We start from the raw sequence: 10,000 nt of genomic DNA on the forward strand, positions 1-10,000 counted from the left end.
CACACACACACACACACATACACACACACACACACACACACACACACACACACACACACACACACACACACAAGACCACGCAGTGTAATTTACTGGCTTTTAAGGATAAAGCTAGGCTCCCTGGTGTACTCGCCAAAAGAATATCTGAGAAGAAGATACAGCTTAGTGTACTGTAATGAACCAACGTGACGGGAATGATAAACGGAACACTCATGTGTGTGTAGTAGCTATAGTCATGTGTTTATAGAAACATAGGGAATAAAGTGAGTACTGTAGCAGCGGTAGGCATGTATATACACCAATGTAAATGTAAGTGAGATATTTCACCTATGCATTCCAATTCACCTTAGTTTGCACATTTGCCGTTGTAGATCCATTTCCTGTTGAGCTGCATGACACAGACGCTAGCTAGCGTGGGTTTCCCCCTAACCGAATAACTAATACTTCAAATGGTCTACGCTCATCCTGCTTGTAAGGTAAATGGCTGCATTTATATAGCAGCTTTTATCTAAAGTGCTTTACAATTTGTTCCTCACATTTGACCCATTCACTCACACATTCACACACCAGCGGCGGAGGCAACCATGCAATGTACCAACCTGCTCATCAGGAGCAATTAGGGGTTAAATTAAGGGTTAAAAAAAAATTATTTTAAGGAAACCTTAACTTGGAGGGGCGGCTGGGTGGCGCAGCGGTCTAAGCACTCGTCACCAACGCAAGAGACACCGGTATCGAATCCGGCTGTCAGCGTTGCCTCCGGCTTGGCCGGCCGTCATACTGGCTCAATTGGCAGAGTCAGCGGGAGGGAAGCCGGTGGGGTGGTATTCTGGTGGTTGTAAACAGCGACTCCTACAGGTCGGTCAGGGCTCCTGCACAGCAAAGAAGGGATATGTTGAAGGTAGTGTGACCTCCCACTTCACCAATGAGAGTCCGCGCTGGCAGGTGAAAAGAGGTTGCTGGCTGTCTCCTATGTGACGGAGGAAGCATCTGTTAGACTTCAGGACTCCCTAGACTGACCAATGGGGGGCACATGCGAGCAACGACCAGGAAGGGGAGGGGGGAATTGGCATAACGACGAAAAATTGGGATGGGAGAAAATCTGAGAAAAACAGGAGAAAAAGTGGGTAAAAAAAAAAACCTTAACTTGGATTGTAAGGCAATTCTTAACTTAAGGTGTTTTGTGCAACTGGCCCCTGGGTTTGGGCTGTATGGCTCTGATTCAGACCTGACATAAGTACTGTACGTGGTCTTAATACCAAGATACCACCTGATACCAACAACTCTCCATTCCAGACTTTGGACTCCTTGGTATTAAGTGGCTCAGTGCCAGTTGTGCACATCGAGAGGGGTTTCCTCCAGATACAGGTGTGTCTGTTTACGTCACATTCAGACTTAAAACTGGCATTATCATTGGTATATTTCTTTGCTATTGTAGCTGCGTGATACAGGCTCCTGAGACACCTGGACGTCCAGCGCCTCTTGAGCCTTTTCCATTTCGTCTGGTTTGGTGTTTTTATTTTCTTTATTTCTTTTGTGCATCCTTATGGAATAACTCATGATGGAATCAAAATGTATTATTTAGGACCAGTGGCCTTGGCCTATATTGACAGTTGTTCTAATATTGTTTTGCATATTGAATCTTTCATGGTGCTGTCGATGTGAAAACTAAAAAGTGGCATTAACGTAAAAAATGCACGAGAGGCGTACACCAGGGCATGGTCTCTTTGAGCTCCGCCGCCACCCACTTTCAATTCCGACGGCAGTTCAAGTCACTGCTGCCGACTCCTCCAGAGGGTGGTCAGCTGGAGAAGTGAGCTTGACGGCCAATGCATGTGAATCTGTCCAACCGAGACCACTGTCTCCCTAGTCTCGCGTAGCCATACATCTCTCCGCACTACGCCACACCGTGCCAGCACCGGAGAGGTTGCTGAATACTGTAGCAGATAACGGAAGGGGAGGATAATTCTGACTGAGGTAGTCGGCCAATGGCATGCTTATACCCGCAGTCTCATGGCACAGATCCAGACTACGGTCTCAATAGTTGTGAATTGTTTTTATATAAAAAAGATAGAATAGACATTACAGTGATAAACGCAAAGTAACAGAGTATACAGTATACCCCACTAGGACCAACAAGGGTCATACCTTCCTCCCACCCATGTGCCTAGTTCCCTCCCCTCCCATGATAATTATACAGGACATACAATCATAGATTTACAACAATACTGCAAAGTGCACTTTTTATAATGCCATACTTGTACATATTCAAGCAAGCAGCTCTTTAACGTCTGCCGCTACAGAGGCCAATGTCTGGACAGTCCCTTCTTTAGACCCATGTATTCTAGCTGTACATTGTTCCATAATAGAATATGTTCAGAAAAAATATTTAGTGTGAACACTTTTAGTTTCTGTGTATTGTTGGTGTTGAGAGATTTTGCATCATAAACTGTATGTACAGTACATACACTGTACTTAGATTGTACCTAGGTTGTACTTTAGATTTTATATTGTATTGTATATATGTATATTGTATATTCCTCTTTTACTTACTTTTTTTTTGCACTGTATGGGGCTCATACAGAAGCAAGCAGTTCACCGTAAAGTACATGTATTCTATTGTGACAAACAACTGAACTGAACTTGAAACTTGAACTTAAAGAGCTTAGTGGTTCAGGGAGAGTTCTGGCCAAAGCCTGGCCTGTTTGGCCTGTTTCTTTCTGTGTTTGAGCTACTTATATCCGATTGCTGGTCGAATGGGAGTGGATGTTAATGAAATAATTAGCTCGCCTATTATTTTATTAGAATATTGGGTAACAATTATTGGTCACATATCTTTCCATGGCCTGTCATGAGCATCGAAAGGTGTTTCATGACGAATGGGACATTGGACAGTGCATGTACTGCTACAGTCCTCAACTCTGAAGCCTATACACAGTGTGATTAGTCTAGTCCTGGATGGGGAGGATGGAGTGCCCTCTTGCACAACACCTGAGGCATGAAGACGATGAACAGATAGCTACGGTATCAACAGCCTGCCAATGCGTTTGCTCTTTCAAGGATGATAAGGATACGAAAAACCCCCACGTTGCCAAACACTTTGCACTAAATCAGCATGGCAATTGCCATTGGTCACGTCGTCTTAGTTTCCGCTGGGATCTGCGTCATCCAGAAAAAAAACGAAACGAAACAAACAATCGAAGCTCCTCATTTTAAAACAATCACCTGTTAATTTTCTTCTTCTTCTTCTTCTTCTTCTTCTTCTTCTTCTTCTTCTTCTTCTTCTTCTTCTTCTTCTTCTTCTTCTTCTTCTTCTTCTTCTTCTTCTTCTTCTTCTTCTTCTTCTTCTTCTTCTTCTTCTTCTTCTTCTTCTTCTCTTTCACATTAGGCGCGGCGTTTCTCTGTACGCCAGAGGCTAATGAGGTAATAATGGGTCGTTTTGAAGGTCTGTCTGCGGCTCACACGCTTTGCCCCCCCCCCCCCCCCTCTCTCCACTCAAATCGGATGTGATGTGTGTGTGATGAGTGGTCTCGGATTTAGATTTCATTTTCTCATCCTCCGCGTGGATGAAATTAATTTTCTCTGCCTGTGGAAAACTGCTGAAGCGCTAAGCGATTTAGTAGCGTGATTCATCAGCGGCGGCTTGAGATGTACTGCGAGGGGACACTCAAATTACCCCAATAACATAATATGAATCATTCCAATAATTCACGCTTTATTTGTTCCTTTCCTCAAGTTAATGAAATACCCCCCCCCCCCTACCCCTACCACCACCACCCCAAAACATCCCCTAATCCAGTGTTTCTCAAATTGTGGGGCGCGGAGGCATGACAGGGGGGGCCTTGAGATACATTTTTTTTTTTTTTTTTTTTATTACAGAAAATTATCACTAAAGTGCTATATGTTGCAGCTGCACTGTTCTCCATGAAAATACCATATTTGGATAAATTTGACCATTTCTCAAAATCTGAAAATCATTATTTAATAAAACACAGAAAAGGATCACCAAGTTACTCTGGATAAAAAAAAACTTTACAGACAACATTGAGACAAAGCTTCCTGACACATCTCCATCCAAACTCTTGGAAGAACTCATTGAAATCTCATCTGATACCACCTGGAGAGCTAGTTTCAGAGTGTGGTGCTGAGTACCAAGTATCTCATGATGCAGCAGTTAAGGTGTTGATACCATTCAGCACCACATATCTGTGTGAAGCTGGCTTTTCATCCATGACAGCTCTGAAAACAAAATATAGGGCCAAGTTGAGCCTTGAGGATGACATGCGTGTTGCCTTGACAGCAATAAAGACTGTTTGCTTATTTCCTATGTTCGCTTTGTAAATTCCCAGTAGTGAAGATCTGCTGTTTTGCAAATATGTTAAAAACAGAGCGACAGCTGTGACAGTTACCTGACAGAACATGGACTGAAATGGGAGAACTGTGTGGGCTTTTGCTCTGACGGTGCGCAGGCCATGGCAGGGAAAAGGAGGGGGCTACAGGCGCTCATCAAGGGGGTCTCGCCAAACGCGCAATGGACGCACTGTAAATTTACAGAGAGGCGCCAGCGTCAAGACAGCTTAGCCCTGAGCTGAATGAGGTTTTGACAGAAGTTATAAACGTGGTAAATTTCATCAAAACCCGACCCCTGAAAGCACGCCTGTTCTCTGCGCTGTGTGAGGAGATGGGAGCTGACCATTCTGCAGTGCTGTTTCACAGCGATGCAAGGTGGCTCTCGCGAGGGAAGGTGTTGTCAATTTGAAAGGTCACGATATTGGTGTTATTTCAATAAATTTAAACATGGCCCATTTCATGACTATTTTGTTGGGGCGAGGGGGGGGGGCCCAAAATAGTTTGGTCCGCCAAAGGGGGGCCTGACAGAAAAAGTTTGAGAAGCACTGCCCTAATCTGTCACAACCCACGCAGCTACGATGGAATGGGAGGCTGCATTCAATCGTTTTGGTAGCATCCTCACGCTGGCACCACCTGAAAAGGTTCACGCTGTGGTTGCCGTCCTCTGATGAGAAAAAAGGAGGACATTCTGGAGGGAAGGGTAGCATCCAGCCACGTGCGTTTAGGCTGCACATAGTGTGTGTGTGTGTGTGTGTGTGTGTGTGTGTGTGTGTGTGTGTGTGTGTGTGTGTGTGTGTGTGTGTGTGTGTGTGTGTGTGTGTGTGTGTGTGTGTGTGTGTGTGTGTGTGTGTGTGTGTGTGTGTGTGTGTGTGTGTGTGTGTGTGTGTGTGTGTGTGTGTGTGTGTGTGTGTGTGTGTGTGTGTGTGTGTGTGTTTATTGGGTACAGTTGGATGCCTACAGTGTGGAGTCCAATATCTCCACACAAACAGCTGCCTCTCTGACTCTGCAGGCTTGGACAGGAGAGGAGAGGAGTAGACGGAGATACAACTGTGACCTGTGGCAGACGGTGATATCGAAATGCCGCTAGAGCAACAGGGGACGCAAATCTGTTTTTGTTATTAACATTTACTGTACCAACAACAAACATCTCTGTCACACAAACCCCAAAGCCCTGTGGACTTCCCTGATACAAAGGAAGAAAAAGAATTATGGAAATGCATAGCTTTGGCAAAAGCAAAGACCGGGATGTTTTGCTCCGCTGAATGCTTCATTATATATTCCAAACTTTTACTCTTGTGGAATATAGAGCACTGAACTTATATGTATTTTTTTGGGTGGAATGTAGATTGTGAATTGAGTGCTTTCAGAGAAGACTGAAGGAAATGTGCAAACTGTAACATGATCGTAGGCAGTCCTGTCTGTGTGTTCACATTTGTATTACTATACTTGTGAGGACTGCGTTCTTGATTTTGAATGGTGTGTTTTGTTTTGAGAAGGGTATGTTTAGGGCTAGAATTAAGGTTATATTGTCATACTGGCAATCGCATCTCGCTCTTCGCCATTATGAGATAACTCTTATCTCCTAGCACCTAATGTGCTCACGAAACAAACAAATGCACTCACATGCACGTGACCAGGCCACGCCCCCGCATCCCACTATATGACGCCAGACATGGTCACACTCCACCTTCCTCTTTTTGTTTCCAACACAGAAGTACCAGTGCACTCCGTTAACTAGCTGTTATGAAACGCAGGGAGAATTGACACAATGTTGGGTATTCGCCAGAAGTTCACCAGCCCCTGGAATCTTCTCGGCACATCCTAAACAGCGCAACGGGCCTGTCCTGGGTTTTCCTCATCTCGTGACAGCGGACTGAGGGACGTTGCACGGCGGTTAGCAGTCGAGCTAAGTCGTGCACAGGTAAGGCCTGCGTTATCAGGCATTGATACTAGCATGAGTAGTACTGTTCGTTGTCCCGTGAGACACCCGAGTGATGTATTGGCGCGAGGTGCAGGATATTTGGGAAAACATGGTCGTCATGACTCTGTTTTGGGTGTTTTCCCAACTATCCTAGAGCGCGCGGCTAATGCTAATGCTACAATGCTGGGACGCCGTTCCTTTGTTCCCCGCCAAGGGCTGTCTTTACTAAAAGGTCTTCCCTCCTCTTAACCATTCATGCTGACGGTCAATCGGTGTCTTATGTTTGTGAATCTATGAATTGAAAATGGGGGTCCTTGGTGTGGACAGGACTGGTGTTTTTCTCTGGTATGCATCCCCTTAACAATTGTGTGTATGGGCTAGCCCATTCTGTAATATGTTAATTGAGTTTTTATTCATTTATTCATTTACCCCTTCATGGGTGCACACCACAGTGGAGGTTGCAGCATGCCTACTAGTGAGGCAGTGCTTCACTAGTAGTAGACTTTGGTCTGCAGCCACCACTGGTGTTCCGTGCTTAGTGAAGCAGGTGGCATCAGTCCTTTGCCTCTGACATGGTGGAACGGTGTCCCGCCTGGCTTGACGCCATGAGGCAAGTCGGCCCGGCAGGTTGCTGGTGGGCTGATGAAGCCTATACCGCCGCGGTATAGAATTAGCAGCGACTGGCAACATTGTTTTTCAAAAATGGTGTCTGTGGTGGGGCCTTAGGGCCAGCCGACATCAAAACATCACGCAAGGTTTTGAGGTTACTCAGCTTTTGACCTAGCCGCAAGCTATAACTGCAGGGAGGGCTAGGATGCTGTCAACGCTTGTTCACAGACATCTTTGGTTGGAACAGTCTCCCCTTGAGGAGGAGAGAAGGCTTTCCCTCCTCAGGGCTCCCCTCTCCGCAGAGGGACTTTTGGTCTTTCCGCAGGAGCGCGGGCGGTATTTGACCTAGGCCCCACACCGCCTCACACCGCGCAGCCAGAGGTGAGGACGTGGCCTCGCCAGCGACTGTGGTGGGGCCCCCGACCAGCGGCCATGTTTCCCCTGCCTGAGGTACCCTGGACACAATGACAACAGGTGATCACAAGGCCGACAGCCTTGGCGGCCGAGGGATCGGCTACATTAGATGAGCACGCCCTAAAAAACTGTCGCCGTCTAGCTGTGTCTAGCTCGCTCTCCTGTCACCCTCCAACACCAGCGGGATACGGGCTCTGATTTGTCCCCTTTGGCTACGGGCCGCATGCCTTCATCGAAGCACAAGCGGCCCCACGTTTCGCTTCTCATGGGGACAGGGGCTGACACCCAGTTGCTGGCTAGGCCTGGGTCTGCCTATGAGAATGCTGTGCTGTCAAGCGGCTCCTACGCCACACGTTCTGCGTCTGTATTTGGTGAGCCTGGTGTTGTGTCTGTCAACGACGAAGGTGGTCAGCGGGGGAACTCAAGGCCCAGGAGGTTGCAGTGAGTTCCCCCAGCCCGCCCTCGCCAGGCCGGGTATCAAGTTAGTGCCTCCCACGGCCGGAAGGCCGGCGGTGGTCAGTCAGGCACACGCGGTTTGGGTGGTAGTAATATCACTGCAGGGCTACGATGTGTAGGAACCCACCCTATCGGGCAGTGTGGGGACCACACGCCTTGCATGTCCAGCTGCAGAGCAGGCTATCCTCAGCAGTCCATGCCGGGGAGATGTTCAGTGGGGGAGCTTATGTCACCAAGTATGATGGCCGTTCTCCCCGTATCAGACCGGCCCTTTCTGTCGGGGTCCCCCCTTGGGTGCGATTGCCTCGTTGGTAGTGTCAGGGTGCGATATCCCGGATGTGGCAACGCACAGCGGGAGGGACCGGTCCTCCTATCTACAGTTCCTGGTGGACCACCGCCAGTTGGCGGCGGGTGCGCTTTGGGATTATCATCACGTATGGCTACAGCAGTGCCATATGTCGAGGTGGATGGGGAGAACGTTCAGGCGGGGGCTTGTGTTGCAGTTTGCACAACCCCACCCTCCGTTTTTGGGTTTGGTACAGACACTTTTTTGTCAGGGTCCGCAGCAGTGACAGCTCTAGGCTTTTTCTAAGCTCAAGGTCTATATGGGCATCCCCCTCAGAGCGGCGGCGAGTGGGTGGTTCTCGGCGTGCTCAGGAGGTTCCGTCCTAGGACAGTTACGGCGCTGTCCATGATGCGCCTGCTGCTGTGGTCCTCTTGGCCTCCTCTTCATGAGGAGGATACAGAGGTGGTTTTTTCCAGTATGGAAATGGACCCTGTTAGATTCTGATCAATCTGGCCAGTATCACGTCTTCTTGTGTTATCCTCTCTCCATCCAATTCCTCTGCGTTGTGTAATTTTAATGATCCTGACGTCTCATATACTGGCTGATTCAATCCTTATCTCTCCACGTTAGTGCAATCCGCAAACCATAATAATTCTCCACCTTCGTAAGAATTCGACACTTTGACACATCGTAATACCTTACAAGGAGAAGCGTTGTTTATTTGATAAACAGAAGCCTCAGCTCAGATGTTAACAGATTGTATTGTCATTGAAAAGTCTATTCTAATGATCTTTCGGTGTGTTCAGTCTATCGTCCTCCTGCTATTCAGTCCAATGGTCGTCAGGCCTGGTCTTTAGCCTAAACCATCCTCGCGTTAGCCGAAGCTAATGATGATGTGTCATTCCTCCCCCCCCTCCCCTCTCCGTGATGAGAGGAGAGAGTCTCTAGTCAGATTGTAGTCTGCCCTTAGCCGCTCTTGGTCTGGCTTACACCCGGAACCACTGTCCGCTTTATAGGATCTTCGTCATAGCAACGATGGCCCCGCCCCTCTTCTGGTTGTCATGCGACGCGCTGTCATGACAACTGCTAATAACCTTTCACACCATTAAAACGTTTCATTACTGTTTCATTAAGATGAACCTCTCTCCGCCCTGCTCTCTGGGCCCACACTCGCTCTTATCAATGTGTTCTGGATCGGAATTCAAAACATTCTCTCGCTAGCAGTGTGCTGCTATTCAGTGACTCCTGCTCGCTCTGAACCACCTCCTGCTCATTTCGACCTCTCTGACCCAGCCCCTTTTAGCTGTGGTCATCTCCCCCCAATCTATACATCACCTACATTGAAAAACACCCCCAGGACACCCGTTTTCTCTCATTCCCCCCTTTGATTCTTAATCAACCTTCAGAATCAACAGACTACTTGGTTTTTCAATTAATTATACCCCAAAAATAGACTCATAACAATTAGGGCCCCTCCGTCTGCTGTTTGTTTTATTGTTTTCCATTTCACGCATCACACCCAAACCAGAAAGGATAAACAATGGTCAGGGAGGAGAGAGAGAGAGAGAGAGAGACAGAGAGACATAGAAAGACACAGATTCGCAACTTTCCAGACAACACACCTAAACCCTTTGGCCCCCCTACTTAGGTACCCCCCACGTCAAATCAGAGCGCTCCCTTCCCTCTTACAGTACACCCCCCATCTTGGGCCGGTCCCGTCTCCTAGGGCAAGGGCCCCTTTCAGCGACGGCTCATTTCCTGAGCTGGTCCCCGTTCCAGGCCGCGGTCCCCTAGGCAAAAATGTCTCCCCTGATCTGCTACTGCTCAGTGTCTCTGGCTGTCCTCTCCACATCTGCTCTCCCACCGCCGCCGTCTCCTCCCTCTTGTTGTAGATGATCTGTGTACCAGGATGCGGTGCCTGGCCCCTGCTGCTCCCTCCTCCTCCAGTCTGTCTCCTGGTCGTCTCC

The sequence above is a fragment of the Notolepis coatsorum genome (assembly GCF_963971535.1).
Source record: "Notolepis coatsorum genome assembly, chromosome: 14".
Lineage (NCBI taxonomy): Eukaryota > Metazoa > Chordata > Actinopteri > Aulopiformes > Paralepididae > Notolepis > Notolepis coatsorum.